This window comes from Schistocerca serialis, chromosome 12 (assembly GCF_023864345.2).
Source record: "Schistocerca serialis cubense isolate TAMUIC-IGC-003099 chromosome 12, iqSchSeri2.2, whole genome shotgun sequence".
Taxonomy (NCBI): Eukaryota; Metazoa; Arthropoda; class Insecta; order Orthoptera; family Acrididae; genus Schistocerca; species Schistocerca serialis.
In genome coordinates this window covers 192,170,750-192,189,387 of record NC_064649.1, presented here as the reverse complement: position 1 = coordinate 192,189,387, position 18,638 = coordinate 192,170,750, and positions in this window count along the sequence as shown.

Genomic DNA, 18,638 nt, shown 5'->3' with positions numbered 1-18,638 from the left:
CGACTTAAGTACAAGAAGACTGACTCTTCTTACTGACTATGTTGTGAACATTTCCTGTGAGACCAGTTTTAGATTCCGATGCTCCACTATATGTTTACTGTATCTCTTGGACCTTCTTATTGACGATGAAACACAGATATTGCATCGGAATTATATACAAATGGCCCAATGACGACTTAAGTACAAGAAGACTGACTCTTCTTACTGACTATTCTTTGAACCATTCTTGTAACACTAGTTATACATTGCGATGCTTCACTTCAGGTTTACTGTATCCCATGGACCATCTTATTGACGATGAAACACTGAAATTGCATCGGAATTAAATACAAAAGGCACAATGCCGACTTATTTACGGGGAGACTAACCCTTCTTACTGACTATGTTTTGAACCATTCCTCTGGTTCTAGTTATAGATTACGATGCCTCACTTCAGGTTTACTGTATCCCTTGGACCTTCTTATTGACGATGAAACACAGAAATTGCATCGGAATTAAATTCAAAAGGCACAATGCCGACTTAAGTACAAGAAGACTGACTCTTCCTACTGTCTATGTTATGAATAATTCATGTGAAACTAGTTATAGATTCCTATGCTTCACGTCAGGTTTACTGTATCCCTCCAACCTTCGTATTGACGATGAAACACTGAAATTGCATCGGAATTAATTAGAAAAGGCACAATGCCGACTAAAGTACAAGAGGACTTACTCTTCCTACTGTCTATGTTTTGAATCATTCCTGTGACACTAATTATAGATTCCGATGCTTGAATTCAGGTTTACTGTATCCCTCTGACCTTCTTATTGACGATGGAAAACAGATTTTACATCGGAATTAAATAGAAAAGGCACAATGCTGACTTAAGTGCAAGAAGACTGACTCCTCTAACTGTCTATGTTTTGAACCATTCCTGTGACACTAGTTATTGATTCCGATGCTTCACTTCAGGTTTACTGTATCCCGCAGACCTTCTTACTGACGATAAAACACAGAAATTGCATCGGAATTAAGTACAAAAAGTACAATGCCGACTTAAGTACAAGAAGACTGACTCTTCTTACTGACTATGTTGTCAACATTTCCTGTGAGACCAGTTTTAGATTCCGATGCTTCACTATATGTTTACTGTATCCCTTGGACCCTCTTATTGACGATAAAACACAGAAATTGCATCGGAATTAAATACAAAAGGCACAATGACGACTTAAGTACAAGAAGACTGACTTATCCTCCTATCTTTGTTTTGAACCATTCCTGTGACACTAGTTATACATTCCGATGCTTCACTTCAGGTTTACTGTCACCTTCTCACCTTCTTATTGACGATGAAACACTGAAATTGCATCGGAATTAAATACAAAAGGCACAATGCCGACTTAAGTACAAGAAGACTAACTCTTCTTACTGACTATGTTTTGAACCATACCTGTGACACTAGTTTTAGATTACGATGCTTCACTTCAGGTTTACTGTATCCCTCTGCCCTTCTTATTGACGATGAATCACAGATATTGCATCGTAATTAAATAGAAAAGGCACAATGCCGACTTAAGTACAAGACGACTGACTCTTCTTACCGTCTATGTTTTGAACCATTCCTGTGACACTAGTTATAGATTCCGATGCTTCACTTCAGGTGTACTGCATCCCTTGGAACTTCTTATTGACGATGAAACACAGAAATTGAATCGGAAATTAATGAAAAGGCACAATGCCGACTTAAGTACAAGAAGACCGACTCTTCTTACTGCCTAAGTTTCGAATTATTCCTGTGACACTAGTTATAGATTCCGATGCCTGACTTCAGGTTTACTGTATCCCTTGGACCTTCTTATTGATGATGAAACACAGAAATTTCATCGGAATTAAATACAAAAGGCACAATGACGACTTAAGTACAAGAAGACTGACTCTTCCTCCTGTCTATGATTTGAACCATTCCTGTGATACTAGTTATAGATTCCGATACTTCACTTCAGGTTTACTGTATCCTTCTGACCTTCTTATTGACGATTAAACACAGAAATTGCATCGGAAGTAAATAGAAAAGGCACAATGCCGACGTAAGCACAAGAAGACTGACTCTTCTTACAGACTATGTTTTGAACCATTCTTGTAACGATAGTTATAGATTGCGATGCTTCACTTCAGGTTTACTGTATCCCTTGGACCATCTTATTGACGATGAAACACTGAAATTGCATCGGAATTAAATTGAAAAGGCACAATGCCGACCTAAGTACAAGAAGACCGACTCTTCTTACTGTTTATGTTTTGAACCATTCCTGTGACACTAGTTATAGATTCCGATGCATGACTTCAGGTTTACTGAATCCCTTGGACCTTCTTATTGACGATGAAACACAGAAATTGCATCGGAATTAAATACAAAAGGCACAATGCCGACTTTAGGACAAGAAGACTGACTCTTCCAACTGTCTATGTTGTAAACCATTCCTGTGACACTAGTTATAGATTCTGATGCTTCACTTCAGGTTTACTGTATCCCTCTAACCTTCTTATTGACGATGAAAGACAGGAATTGCACCGGAATTAATTAGAAAAGGCACAATGCCGACCAAAGTACAAGAATACTGACTCTACCTACTGTCTATGATTTGAAACATTCCTGTGACACTAATTATAGATTCCGATGCTTGACTTCAGGTTTACTGTCTCCCTCTGACCTTCTTATTGACGATGAAACACAGAAATTACATCGGAATTAAATAGAAAAGGCACAATGCTGACTTAAGGACAAGAAGACTGACCCTTCTTACTGTCTATGATTTGAACCATTCCTGTGACACTAGTTATTGATTCCGATGCTTCACTTCAGGTTTACTGTATCCCGTGGACCTTCTTACTGACAATAAAACACAGAAATTGCATCGGAATTAAATAAAAAAGGCACAATGCCGACTTAAGAACAAGAAGACTGACTCTTTTTACTGTCGAAGTTAGAACAATTCCTGTGACACTAGTTATAGATTCCGATGCTTCACTTCAGGTTTACTGTATCCCTCTTACCTTCTTATTGACGATGAAACACAGAAATTACATTGGAATTAAATAGAAAAGGCACAATGCTGACTTAAGTACAAGAATTACTCTTCTTACTGTCTATGTTTTGAACCATTCCTGTGACACTAGTTATAGATTCCGATGCTTCACTTCAGGTTTACCGTATCCTTTGGACCTTATTATTGACGATGAAACACAGAAATTGCATCCGAATTTAGTGCAAAAGGCACAATGCCGATTTAAGTACAAGGAGACTGACTCATCTTACTGTCTATGTTTGAACAATTTCTGTGACACTAGTTATTGATACCGATGCCTCACTTCAGGTTTACTGTATCCCTTGGACCGTCTTATTAACGATGAAAGACAGAAGTTGCATCGGAATTAAATACAAAGGGCACAATGCCGACTTAAGTACAAGAAGACTGACTCTTCTTACTGTCTATGTTTTGAATCATTCCTGTGACACTAGTTATAGATTACGATATTTCACTTCAGGTTTACTGTATCCCTTGGACCTTCTTATTGACGACGAAACACAGATATTGCATCGGAATTAAATAGAAAAGGCACAATGCCGACTTAAGTACCAGAAGACTGACTCTTCTTACTGACTATAATGTGAACATTTCCTGTGATACCAGTTTTAGATTCCGATGCTTTACTATATGTTTTCTGTATCCCTTGGACCTTCTTATTGACGATGAAACACAGATATTGCATCGGAATTAAATACAAAAGGCACAATGACGACTTAAGTACAAGAAGACTGACTCTTCCTCCTGTCTATGTTTGAACCATTCCTGTGACACTAGTTATAGTTTCCGATGCTTCACTTCAGGTTTACTGTATCCCTCTGACCTTCTTATTGACGATGAAACACAGAAATCCCATCGGAAGTAAATAGAAAAGGCACAATGCGGACTTAAGTACAAGGAGACTGACTCTTCTTACTGACTATGTTTTGAACCATTCTTCTAACACTAGTTATACAATGCGATGCTTCACTTCAGGTTTACTGTATCCCTAGGAGCTTCTTATTGACGATGAAACACTGAAATTGCATCGGAATTAAATACAAAAGGCACTACGCCTTCTAAAGTACAAGAAGACTGACTCTTCCTACTGTCTATGCTTTGAATCATTCCTGTGACACTAATTATAGATTCCGATGCTTGACTTCAGGTTTACTGTATCCCTCTGACCTTCTTATTGACGATGAAACACAGATTTTACATCGGAATTAAATAGAAAAGGCCCAATGCAGACATAATTGCAAGAAGACTGACTCTTCTTACTGTCTATGTTTTGAACCATTCCTGTGACACTAGTTATTTATTCCGATGCTTCACTTCAGGTTTACTGTATCAATTGGCCCTTCTTATTGACGATGAAACACAGAAATTGCATCGGAATTAAATACATAAGGAACAATGCCAACTTAAGTACAACAAGACTGAGTCTTCCTACTGTCTATGTTTTGAACAATTCCTGTGACACTAGTTATTGATTCCGATGCTTCACTTCAGGTTTACTGTATCCCTCTGACCTTCTTATTGACGATGAAACACATAATTTGCATCGGAATTAAATAGAAAAGGCACAATGCCGACTTAGGTACAGGAAGACTGACTCTTCCTACTGTCTATGTTTTGAATCATTCCTGTGAAACTAGTTATAGATTCCGATGCTTCACTTCAGGTTTACTGTATCCCTCTGACCTTCTTATTGACGATGAGACACAGAAATTGCATCGGAATTAAATACAAAAGGCACAATGCCGACTATAGTATAAGATGACTGTCTCTTCGTACTGTCTATGTTTTGAACCATTTTTGGTGACACTAGTTATGGATTCCGATGCTTCACTTCAGGTTTACTGTATCCCTCTGACCTTCTTATTGACGATGAAACACAGATATTGCATCGGAGTTAAATACAAAAGGCACAATGCCGACATAAGTGCAAGAAGATGGACTCTTCCTCCTGTCTATGTTTTGAACCATTCCTGTGACACTAGTTATAGATTCCGATGCTTCACTTCAGGTTTACTGTATCCCTCTAAACTTCTTATTGACGATGAAACACAGAAATTGCGTCGGAAGTAAATAGAAAAGGCACAATGCCGACTTAAGTACAAGAAGACTGACTCTTCTTACTGACTATGTTATGAACATTTCCTGTGAGACCAGTTTTAGATTCTGATGCTCCACTATATGTTTACTGTATCACTTGGACCATCTTATTGACGATGAAACACAGAACTTGCATCGGAATTATATACAAATGGAGCAATGACGACTTAAGTACAAGAAGACTGACTCTTCTTACTGACCATTCTTTGAACCATTCTTGTAACACTAGTTATACATTGCGATGCTTCACTTCAGGTTTACTGTATCCCTTGGACCTTCTTATTGACGATGAAACACTCATTTTGCATCGGAATTAAATACAAAAGGCACAATGCCGAATTATTTACGGGGAGACTAACCCTTCTTACTGACTATGTTTTGAACCATTCCTCTGGTTCTAGTTATAGATTACGATGCCTCACTTCAGGTTTACTGTATCCCTTGGACCTTCTTATTGACGATGAAACACAGAAATTGCATCGGAATTAAATTCAAAAGGCACAATGCCGACTTAAGTACAAGAAGACTGACTCTTCCTACTGTCTATGTTATGAATAATTCATGTGAAACTAGTTATAGATTCCTATGCTTCACGTCAGGTTTACTGTATCCCTCCAACCTTCGTATTGACGATGAAACACTGAAATTGCATCGGAATTAATTAGAAAAGGCACAATGCCGACTAAAGTCCAAGAAGACTGACTCTTCCTACTGTCTATGTTTTGAATCATTCCTGTGACACTAATTATAGATTCCGATGCTTGAATTCAGGTTTACTGTATCCCTCTGACCTTCTTATTGACGATGGAACACAGATTTTACATCGGAATTAAATAGAAAAGGCACAATGCTGACTTAAGTGCAAGAAGACTGACTCCTCTAACTGTCTATGTTTTGAACCATTCCTGTGACACTAGTTATTGATTCCGATGCTTCACTTCAGGTTTACTGTATCCCTCTGACCTTCTTATTGACGATTAAACACAGAAATTGCATCGGAAGTAAATAGAAAAGGCACAATGCCGACGTAAGCACAAGAAGACTGACTCTTCTTACTGACTATGTTTTGAACCATTCTTGTAACGATAGTTATAGATTGCGATGCTTCACTTCAGGTTTACTGTATCCCTTGGACCATCTTATTGACGATTAAACATTGAAATTGCATCGGAATTAAATTGAAAAGGCACAATGCCGACCTAAGTACAAGAAGACCGACTCTTCTTACTGTTTATGTTTTGAACCATTCCTGTGACACTAGTTATAGATTCCGATGCATGACTTCCGGTTTACTGTATCCCTTGGACCTTCTTATTGACGATGAAACACAGAAATTGCATCGGAATTAAATACAAAAGGCACAATGCCGACTTTAGGACAAGAAGACTGACTCTTCCAACTGTCTATGTTATAAACCATTCCTGTGACACTAGTTATAGATTCCGATGCTTCACTTCAGGTTTACTGTATCCCTCTAACCTTCTTATTGACGATGAAAGACAGGAATTGCACCGGAATTAATTAGAAAAGGCACAATGCCGACCAAAGTACAAGAAGCCTGACTCTTCCTACTGTCTATGTTTTGAAACATTCCTGTGACACTAATTATAGATTCCGATGCTTGACTTCAGGCTTAGTGTATCCCTCTGACCTTCTTATTGACGATGAAACACAGAAATTACATCGGAATTAAATAGAAAAGGCACAATGCTGACTTAAGGACAAGAAGACTGACCCTTCTTACTGTCTATGATTTGAACCATTCCTGTGACACTAGTTATTGATTCCGATGCTTCACTTCAGGTTTACTGTATCCCTCTTACCTTCTTATTGACGATGAAACACAGAAATTACATTGGAATTAAATAGAAAAGGCACAATGCTGACTTAAGTACAAGAAGACTGACTCTTCTTACTGTCTATGTTTTGAACCATTCCTGTGACACTAGTTATAGATTCCGATGCTTCACTTCAGGTATACCGTATCCTTTGGACCTTATTATTAACGATGAAACACAGAAATTGCATCCGAATTTAGTACAAAAGGCACAATGCCGATTTAAGTACAAGAAGACTGACTCATCTTACTGTCTATGTTTGAACAATTCCTGTGACACTAGTTATTGATACCGATGCCTCACTTCAGGTTTACTGTATCCCTTGGACCGTCTTATTAACGATGAAAGACAGAAGTTGCATCGGAATTAAATACAAAAGGCACAATGTTGACTTAAGTACAAGAAGAGTGACTCTTCTTACTGTCTATGTTTTGAACCATTCCTGTGACACTAGTTATAGATTACGATATTTCACTTCAGGTTTACTGTATCCCTTGGACCTTCTTATCGACGATGAAACACAGAAATTGCATCGGAAGTAAATACAAAAGTCACAATGCCGACTTAAGTACAAGAAGACTGACTCTTCTTACTGTCTATGATTTGAACCATTCCTGTGACACTAGTTATAGATTCCGATGTTTCACTTCAGATTTACTGTATCCCTTGGACCTTCTTATTGACGACGAAACACAGATATTGCATCGGAATTAAATAGAAAAGGCACAATGCCGACTTAAGTACCAGAAGACTGACTCTTCTAACTGACTATAATGTGAACATTTGCTGTGAAACCAGTTTTAGATTCCGATGCTTTACTATATGTTTTCTGTATCCCTTGGACCTTCTTATTGACGATGAAACACAGAAATTGCATCGGAATTAAATACAAAAGGCACAATGACGACTTAAGTACAAGAAGACTGACTCTTCCTCCTGTCTATGTTTGAACCATTCCTGTGACACTAGTTATAGTTTCCGATGCTTCACTTCAGGTTTACTGTATCCCTCTGACCTTCTTATTGACGATGAAACACAGAAATCGCATCGGAAGTAAATAGAAAAGGCACAATGCGGACTTAAGTACAAGGAGACTGACTCTTCTTACTGACTATGTTTTGAACCATTCTTCTAACACTAGTTATACAATGCGATGCTTCACTTCAGGTTTACTGTATCCCTAGGAGCTTCTTATTGACGATGAAACACTGAAATTTCATCGGAATTAAATACAAAAGGCACTATGCCGACTAAAGTACTAGAAGACGGACTCTTCCTACTGTCTATGCTTTGAATCATTCCTGTGACACTAATTATAGATTCCGATGCTTGACTTCAGGTTTACTGTATCCCTCTGACCTTCTTATTGACGATGAAACACAGATTTTACATCGGAATTAAATAGAAAAGGCCCAATGCAGACATAAGTGCAAGAAGACTGACTCTTCTTACTGTCTATGTTTTGAACCATTCCTGTGACACTAGTTATTTATTCCGATGCATCACTTCAGGTTTACTGTATCAATTGGCCCTTCTTATTGACGATGAAACACAGAAATTGCATCGGAATTAAATACATAAGGAACAATGCTAACTTAAGTACAACAAGACTGAGTCTTCCTACTGTCTATGTTTTGAACCATTCCTGTGACACTAGTTATAGATTCCGATGCTTCACTTCAGGTTTACTGTATCCCTCTGACCTTCTTATTGACGATGAAACACATAAATTGCATCGGAATTAAATAGAAAAGGCACAATGCCGACTTAGGTACAGGAAGACTGACTCTTCCTACTGTCTATGTTTTGAATCATTCCTGTGAAACTAGTTATAGATTCCGATGCTTCACTTAAGGTTTACTGTATCCCTCTGACATTCTTATTGCCGATGAAACACAGAAATTGCATTGTAATTAAATACAAAAGGCACAATGCCGACTTAAGTACAAGACGACTGACTCTTCTTACTGACTATGATTTGAACCATTCCTATGACACTAGTTATAGATTCCGATGCCTAACTTCAGGTTTACTGTATCCCTTGGACCTTCTTTTTGACGATGAAACACAGAAATATTATCGGAAATAAATACAGAAGGCACACTGAGGACTTAAGTACAAGAAGACTGACTCTTCTTACTGACTATGTTTTGAACCACTCCTGTGACACTATTTATAGATTCCGATGCCTCACTTCAGGTTTACTGTACCCCTTGGACCTTCTTATTGACGATGGATCACAGATATTGCCTCGGAATTAAATAGAACCGGCACAATGCCGACTAAAGTACAAGGAGACTGACTCTTCCTACTGTCTATGTTTTGAATCATTCCTGTGATACTAGTTATAGATTCCGATGCTTCACTTCAGGTTTACTGTATCCCTCTGACCTTCTTATTGGCGATGAAACACAGAAATTGCATCGGAAATAAATAGAAAAGGCACAATGCCGCCTAAAGTAGAAGAAGACTAACTCTTCCTACTGTCTATGTTTGAATCATTCTTGTGACACTAGTTATAGATTCCGATGCTTCTCTTCAGGTTTACTGTATCCCTGGAACCTTCTTATTGACGATGAAACACAGAAATTGCATCAGAATAAAATCTAAAAGACACAATGCCGACTAAAGTACAACAAGACTGACTTTTCCTACTGTCTATGTTTGAATCATTCCTGTGACACTAGTTATTGATTCCGATGCCTCACTTCAGGTTAACTGTATCCCTTGGATCTTCTTATTGACGATGAAACACAGAAATTGCATCGGAATTAAATACAAAAGGCACAATGCCGACTTAAGTACAAGAGGACTGACTCTTTTACTGTCGATGTATGAACAATTCCTGTGACACTAGTTTTAGATTCCGATGCCTCACTTCAGGTTTACTGTATCCCTTGGATCTTCTTATTGACGATGAAACACAGAAATTGCATCGGAATTAAATAGAAATGCACAATGCCGACTTATGTACAAGAAGGCAGACTCTTCTTACTGACTATGTTTTGAACCATTCCTGTTACACTAGTTATAGTTTCCGATGCCTCACTTCAGGTTTACTGTATCCCTTGGACCTTCTTATTGACGATGAAACACAGAAATTGCATCGGAAATGAATACAAAAGGAACAATGCCAACTTAAGTACAACAAGACTGACTCTTCCTATTGCCTATGTTTTGAATCATTCCTGTGACAATAGTTATAGATTCCGATGCTTCACTTCAGGTTTACTGTATCCCTCTGACCACGTTATTGACGATGAAACACAGAAATGGCATCGGAATTAAATAGAAAAGGCACAATGCCGACTTGAGTACAGGAAGACTGACTCTTCCTACTGTCTATGTTTTGAATCATTCCTGTGACACTAGTTATAGATTCCGATGCTTCACTTCAGGTTTACTGTATCCCTCTGACCTTCTTATTGCCGATGAAACACAGAAATTGCTTCGGAATTAAATACAAAAGGCACAATGCCGACTTAAGTACAAGATGACTGACTATTCTTACTGACTATAATGTGAACATTTCCTGTGAGACCAGTTTTAGATTCCGATGCTTTACTATATGTTTACTGTATCCCTTGGACCTTCTTGTTGACGATGAAATTCAGAAATTGCATCGGAATTAAATACAAAAGGCACAATGACGACTTAAGTACAAGAAGACTGACTCTTCCTCCTGTCTATGTTTGAACCATTCCTGTGACACTAGTTATAGATTCCGATGCTTCACTTCAGGTTTACTGTATCCCTCTGACCTTCTTATTGACGATGTAACACAGAAATCGCATCGGAAGTAAATAGAAAAGGCACAATGCCGACTTAAGTACAAGAAGACTGACTCTTCTTACTGACTATGTTTTGAACCATTCTTCTAACACTAGTTATACAATGCGATGCTTCACTTCAGGTTTGCTGTATCTCTAGGAGCTTCTTATTGACGACGAAACACTGAAATTGTGTCGGAATTAAAAACAAAAGGCACCTGGCCGACTTTAGTGCAGGAAGACTAACCCTTCTTACTGACTATGTTTTGAACCATTCCTGTGACACTAGTTCTAGATTACGATGCTTCACTTCAGGTTTACTGTATCCCTCTGAGATTCTTATTGACGATGAAACACTGAAATTGCATCGGAATAAATAGAAAAGGCACATTGTCGACTTAAGTACAAGAAGACTGACTCTTCTTACTAACTATGCTTTGAACCATTCCTGTTACACTAGTTATGGTTTCCGATGCCTCACTTCACTTTTACTGTATCCCTTGGCCCTTCTTATTGACGATGAAACACAGAAATTGCATTGGAAATAAATACAAAAGGAACAATGCCAACTTAAATACAACAACACTGACTCTTCGTACTGTCGATGTTTGAATAATACCTGTGACACTAGTTATAGACTCCGATGCCTCACTTCAGGTTTCCTGTATCCCTTGGATCTTCTAATTGACGAAGAAAAACAGAAATTGCATCGGAATTAAATACAAAATGCACAATGCCGACTTAAGTACAAGAAGACTGACTCTTCTTACTAACTATGTTTTGAACCATTCCTGTTACACTAGTTATGGTGTCCGATGCCTCACTTCAGGTTTACTGTATCCCTTGGCCCTTCTTATTGACGATGAAAAACAGAAATTGCATCGGAATTAAATACAAAAGGAACAATGCCAACTTAAGTACAACATGACTGACTCTTCCTACTGTCTATGTTTTGAACCATTCCTGTGACACTAGTTATAGATTCCGATGCTTCACTTCAGGTTTATTGTTTCCCTCTGACCTTCTTATTGACGATGAAACACAGAAATTGCATCGGAATTAAATAGAAAAGGCACAATGCCGACTTAGGTACAGGAAGACTGACTCTTCCAACTGTCTATGTTTGAATCATTCCTGTGACACTAGTTACAGATTCCGATGCTTCACTTCAGGTTTACTGTATCCCTCTGACCTTCTTATTGCCGATGAAACACAGAATTTGCATCGGAATTAAATACAAAAGACACAATGCCGACTTCAGTACAAGACGACTGACTCTTCTTACTGACTATGTTTTGAACCATTCCTGTTACACTAGTTATAGATTCCGATGCCTAACTTCAGGTTTACTGTATCCCTTGGACCTTCTTACTGACGATGAAACACAGAAATTGCATCGGAATTAAATACAAAAGGCACAATGCCGACTTAAGTACAAGAGGACTGACTCTTCTTACTGTCTATGTTTGAACAATTCCTGTGACACTAGTTATTGATTCCGATGCCTCACTTCAGGTTTACTGTATCCCTTGGACCTTCTTATTGACGATGAAACACAGAAATTGCATCGGAATTAAATACAAAAGGCACAATGCCGACATAAGTACAAGAAGACTGACTCTTCTTACTGTCTATGTTTTGAACCATTCCTGTGACACTAGTTATAGTTTCCGATGCCTCACTTCAGGTTTACTGTATCCCTTGGACCTTCTTACTGACGATGAAACACAGAAATTGCATAGGAATTAAATACTAAAGGCACAATGCCGACTTAAGTACAAGAAAACTGACTCTTCTTACTGTCTATGTTTTGAACCATTCCCCTTACAGTAGTTATAGATTCCGATGCTTCACTTCAGGGTTACTGTATCAGTTGGACCTTCTTATTAGCGATGAAACACAGAAGTTGCATCGGAATTAAATACAAAAGGCACAATGCCGATTTAAGTACAAGAGGACTGACTCTTCTTACTGTCTATGTTTGAACAATTCCTGTGACACTAGTTATAGATTACGATGCTTCACTTCAGGTTTACTGTATCCCTTGGACCTTCTTATTGACGACGAAACACAGATATTGCATCGGAATGAAATAGAAGAGGCACAATGCCGACTTCAGTACAAGAAGACTGACTCATCTTACTGCCTATAGTTTGAACCATTCCTGTGACACTAGTTATAGATTCCGATGCTTCACTTCAGGTTTACTGTATCCCTCTGACCTTCTTATTGACGATGAAAGACAGAAATTGCATCGGAATTAAATACAAAAGTCACAATGCCGACTTAAGTACAAGAGGACTGACTCTTCTTACTGTCTATGTTTGAACAATTCCTGTGACACTAGTTATTGATTCCGATGCCTCACTTCAGGTTTACTGTATCCCTTGGACCTTCTTATTGACGATGAAACACAGAAATTGCATCGGAATTAAATACAAAAGGCACAATGCCGACATAAGTACAAGAAGACTGACTCTTCTTACTGTCTATGTTTTGAACCATTCCTGTGACACTAGTTATAGTTTCCGATGCCTCACTTCAGGTTTACTGTATCCCTTGGACCTTCTTACTGACGATGAAACACAGAAATTGCATAGGAATTAAATACTAAAGGCACAATGCCGACTTAAGTACAAGAAAACTGACTCTTCTTACTGTCTATGTTTTGAACCATTCCCCTTACAGTAGTTATAGATTCCGATGCTTCACTTCAGGGTTACTGTATCAGTTGGACCTTCTTATTAACGATGAAACACAGAAGTTGCATCGGAATTAAATACAAAAGGCACAATGCCGATTTAAGTACAAGAGGACTGACTCTTCTTACTGTCTATGTTTGAACAATTCCTGTGACACTAGTTATAGATTACGATGCTTCACTTCAGGTTTACTGTATCCCTTGGACCTTCTTATTGACGACGAAACACAGATATTGCATCGGAATGAAATAGAAGAGGCACAATGCCGACTTCAGTACAAGATGACTGACTCTTCTTACTGACTATAATGTGAACATTTCCTGTGAGACCAGTTTTAGATTCCGATGCTTTACTATATGCTTACTGTATCCCTTGGACCTTCTTATTGACGATGAAACACAGAAATTACATCGGAATTAAATACAAAAGGCACAATGACGACTTACGTACAAGAAGACTGACTCTTCCTCCTGTCTATGTTTGAACCATTCCTGTGACACTAGTTATAGATTCCGATGCTTCTTTTCAGGTTTACTGTATCCCTCTGACCTTCTCATTGACGATGAAACACAGAAATCGCATCGGAAGTAAATAGAAAAGGCACAATGCCGACTTAAGTACAAGAAGACTGACTCTTCTTACTGACTATGTTTTGAATCATTCTTCTAACACTAGTTATACAATGCGATGCTTCACTTCAAGTTTACTGTATCCCTAGGAGCTTCTTATTGACGACGAAACACTGAAATTGTGTCGGAATTAAAAACAAAAGGCACAAGGCCGACTTTTGTGCAGGAAGACTAACCCTTCTTACTGACTATGTTTTGAACCATTCCTGTGACACTAGTTCTAGATTACGATGCTTCACTTCAGGTTTACTGTATCCCTCTGAGATTCTTATTGACGATGAAACACATATTTTACATCGGAATTAAATAGAATAGGCACAATGCCAACTTAAGTACAACAAGACTGACTCTTCTTACTGTCGATGTTTGAATAATACCTGTGACACTAGTTATAGATTCCGATGCCTCACTTCAGGTTTCCTGTATCCCTTGGATATTCTAATTGACGAAGAAACACAGAAATTGCATCGGAATTAAATACAAAAGGCACAATGCCGACTTAAGTACAAGAAGACTGACTCTTCTTACTAACTGTGTTTTGAACCATTCCTGATACACTAGTTATGGTTTCCGATGCCTCACTTCAGGTTTACTGTATCCCTTGGCCCCTCTTATTGACGATGAAACACAGAAATTGCATCGGATTTAAATACAAAAGGAACAATGCCAACTTAAGTACAACAAGACTGACTCTTCCTACTGTCTATGTTTTGAACCATTCCTGTTACACTAGTTATAGATTCCGATGCTTCACTTCAGGTTTATTGTTTGCCTCTGACCTTCTTATTGACGATGAAACACAGAAATTGCATCGGAATTAAATAGAAAAGGCACAATGCCGACTTAGGTACAGGAAGTCTGACTCTTCCTCCTGTCTATGTTTTGAATCATTCCCGTGACACTAGTTACAGATTCCGATGATTCACTTCTGGTTTACTGTATCCCTCTGACCTTCTTATTGCCGATGAAACACAGAAAATGCATCGGAATTAAATACAAAAGGCACAATGCCGACTTCAGTACAAGACGACTGACTCTTCTTACTGACTATGTTTTGAACCATTCCTGTGACACTAGTTATAGATTCCGATGCCTAACTTCAGGTTTACTGTATCCCTTGGACCTTCTTACTGACGATAAAACACAGATATTGCATCGGAATTAAATACAAAAGGCACAATGCCGACTTACGTACAAGAAGACTGACTCTTCTTACTGTCGATGCTTGAATAATACCTGTGACACTAGTTATAGATTCCAATGCCTCACTTCAGGTTTACTGTATCCCTTGGATCTTCTAATTGACGAAGAAACACAGAAAGTGCATCGGAATTAAATACAAAAGGCACAATGCCGACTTAAGTACAAGAAGACTGACTCTTCTTACTGACTATGTTTTGAACCATTCCTGTTACACTAGTTATGGTTTCCGATGCCTCACTTCAGGTTTACTGTCCCCCTTGGGCCATCTTATTGACGATGAAACACAGAAATTGCATCGGAATTAAATACAAAAGGACAATGCCAACTTAAGTACAACAAGACTGACTCTTCCTACTGTCTATGTTTTGAACCATTCCTGTGACACTAGTTATAGATTCCGATGCTTCACTTCAGGTTTACTGTTTCCCTCTGACCTTCTTATTGACGATGAAACACAGAAATTGCATCGGAATCAAATAGAAAAGCACAATGCCGACTAAAGTACAGGAAGACTGACTCTTCCTACTGTCCATGTTTGAATCATTTCTGTGATACTAGTTATAGACTCCGATGCTTCACTTCAGGTTTACTGTTTCCCTCTGACCTTCTTATTGACGATGAAAGACAGTAATTGCATTGGAATTAAATACAAACGGTACAATGCCGACTCAAGAACAAGAAGACTGACTCTTCCTACTGTCTATGTTATGAACCATTCCTGTGACATTAGTTATAGATTCCGATGCTTCACTTCAGGTTTACTGTATCCCTCTGCCCTTCTTATTGACGATGAAACACAGAAAGAACATAGTAATTAAATAGAAAAGTCACAATGCTGACATAAGTACAAGAAGACTGACACTTCTTACTGTCTATGTTTTGAACCATTCCTGTGATACGAGTTATAGATTCCGATGCTTCACTTCAGGTTTACTGTATCCCTTGAACCTTATTATTGACGATGAAACACAGATATTGCATCAGATTTAAATACAAAACTCACAATGCCGATTTAAGTACAAGAAGACTGACTCTTCTTACTGTCTATGTTTGAACAATTCCTGTGACACTAGTTGTAGATTCCGATGCCTCACTTCTGGTTTACTGTATCCCTTGGACCTTCTTATTGACGATGAAACACAGAAATTGCATCGGAATTAAATTCAAAATTCACAATGCCGACATAAGTACAAGAAGACTGACTCTTCTTACTGACTATGTATTGAACCATTCCTGTGACACTAGTTATAGTTTCCGATTCCCTTACTTCAGGTTTAGTGTATTCCTTGGACCTTCTTATTGACGATGAAACACAGATATTGCATCGGAATTAAATACAAAAGGCACAATGCCGACTTAAGTACAAGAAAACTGACTCTTCTTACTGTCTATGTTTTGACCCATTCCTGTGACACTCGTTATACATTCCGATGCTTCACTTCTGGTTTACTGTATCCCTCTGACCTTCCTATTGAAGATGAGACACACACATTGCATCGGAATTAAATAGAAAGGCACAATGCCGACATAAGTACAAGAGGACTGACTCTTCTTGCTGTCTATGTTTTGAACCATTCCTGTGACACTAGTTATAGTTTCCGATGCTTCACTTCAGGTTTACTGTATCCCATGGACCCTCTTATTGTCGATGAATCACAGAAATTGCATCGGAATTAAATAGAAAAGGCACAATGCCGACTTATGTACAAGAAGACTGACTCATCTTACTGTCTATGTTTTGAACCATTCCTGTGACACTAGTTACAGATTCCGATGCTTCACTTCTTGTTTACTGTATCCCTCTGACCTTCTTATTGACGATGAAACACAGAAATTGCATCTGAATTAAATACAAAAGGCACAATGCCGACTTAAGTACAAGAGGACTGACTCTTCTTACTGTCTATGATTTGAACCATTCCTGTGACACTAGTTATAGATTCCGATGCTTCACTTCAGGTTTACCGTGTCAGTTGGACCTTCTTATTGACAATGAAACACAGAAGTTGCATCGGAATTAAATACAAAAGGCACAATGTCGACTTAAGTACAAGAAGACTGACTCTTGTCACTGTCTATGTTTGAACAATTCCTGTGACACTAGTTATAGATTTCGATGCCTCTCTTCAGGTTTACTGTATCCCTTGGACCTTCTTATCGACGATGAAACACAGAAATTGCATCGGAATTAAATATAAAAGGCACAATGCCGACTTAAGTACAAGAAGACTGACTCTTCTTACTGACTATGTTTTGAACCATTCCTGTGACACTAGTTATAGATTCCCATGCCTCACTTCAGGTTTACTGTTTCCCTTGGACCTTCTTATTGAGGATGGAACACAGATATTGCATCGGAATTAAATAGAACAGGCACAATGCCGACTAAAGGACAAGAAGACTGACTCTACCTACTGTCTATGTTTTGAATCATTCCTGTGATACTAGTTATAGATTCCGATGCTTCACTTCAGGTTTTCTGTATCCCTCTGACCTTCCTATTCACGATGAATCACAGACATTGCATCTGAATTAAATACAAAAGGCACAATGCCGACATAAGTACAAGAAGACTGACTCTTCTTACTGACTATGCTTTGAACCATACCTGTGACACTAGTTATAGTTTCCGATGCCTCACTTCAAGTTTACTCTATTCCTTGGACATTCTTATTGACGTTGAAACACAGATATTGATTCGGAATTAAATACAAAAGGCACAATGCCGACTTAAGTACAAGAAGACTGACTCTTCTTACTGTCTATGTTTTGATCCATTCCTGTGACACTAGTTATAGATTCCGATGCTTCACTTCAGGTTTACTGTATGACTCTGACCTTCCTATTAAAGATGAAACACAGAAATTGCATGGGAATTAAATAGAAAAGGCACAATGCCGACTTAAGTACAAGAAGACTGACTCTTCTTGCTGTGTATGTTTTGAACCTTTCCTGTGACACTAGTTATAGATTCCGATGCTTCGCTTCAGGTTTACTGTATCAGTTGGACCTTCTTATTGACGATGAAACACAGAAGTTGCATCGGAATTAAATACAAAAGGCACAATGCCGACTTAAGTACAAGAAGACTGACTCTTGTTACTGTCTTTGTTTGAACAATTCCTGTGACACTAGTTATAGTTTCCGATGCTTCACTTCAGGTTTACTGTATCCCTTGGACCTTCTTATCGACGATGAAACACAGAAATTGCATCGGAATTAAATACAAAAGGCACAATGCCGACTTAAGTACAAGATGACTGACTCTTCTTACTGTCTATGTTTTGAACCATTCCTGTGACACTAGTTATAGATTCCGATGCTTCACTTCAG